The 235-nt window shown below is 52.8% G+C and overlaps 1 protein-coding gene across 1 annotated transcript in view; it reads left to right on the top strand.

The window, feature by feature from the left end:
* The first annotated feature begins 82 nt into the window (after window positions 1-82).
* The window catches only part of GABRA5 (gamma-aminobutyric acid type A receptor alpha5 subunit), a 63,438-nt gene continuing 63,285 nt past the window's right edge, over window positions 83-235 (top strand). The window contains exon 1 of the mRNA XM_010727527.2: window positions 83-208. The gene's annotated coding sequence lies outside the window, so the exon portion shown is untranslated. The remainder of the gene's footprint in view (window positions 209-235) is intronic.

Below are 235 nucleotides of genomic sequence, written 5' to 3'. Positions count from 1 at the left end.
TCCCTCCCAGCTTTAGTGGGGAGTGGGGGTCTTTGGGTTTGGTTTTTATTTTTGCCTTTTTTTTTTTTTAATTAATAGGGCACAGAGGAAAACGGTAGCACACGATGCTGAGATCGGTGGTGTGGTGGCTGAGGCAGGTACCCGAGGAGCAGCAGGCGCTGGAGCAGCTTCGGTGATAGCAGGAGCTTCCCGTGCCTTTGCGAGGAAGGTCACTTTTGACACCCCCTACCCTTCC

The sequence above is a fragment of the Meleagris gallopavo genome, chromosome 1 (genome assembly GCF_000146605.3).
Source record: "Meleagris gallopavo isolate NT-WF06-2002-E0010 breed Aviagen turkey brand Nicholas breeding stock chromosome 1, Turkey_5.1, whole genome shotgun sequence".
Taxonomy (NCBI): domain Eukaryota; kingdom Metazoa; phylum Chordata; class Aves; order Galliformes; family Phasianidae; genus Meleagris; species Meleagris gallopavo.
Note: the sequence above shows the minus strand (reverse complement) of the source record. Positions and strands in the feature narration are given on the sequence as shown.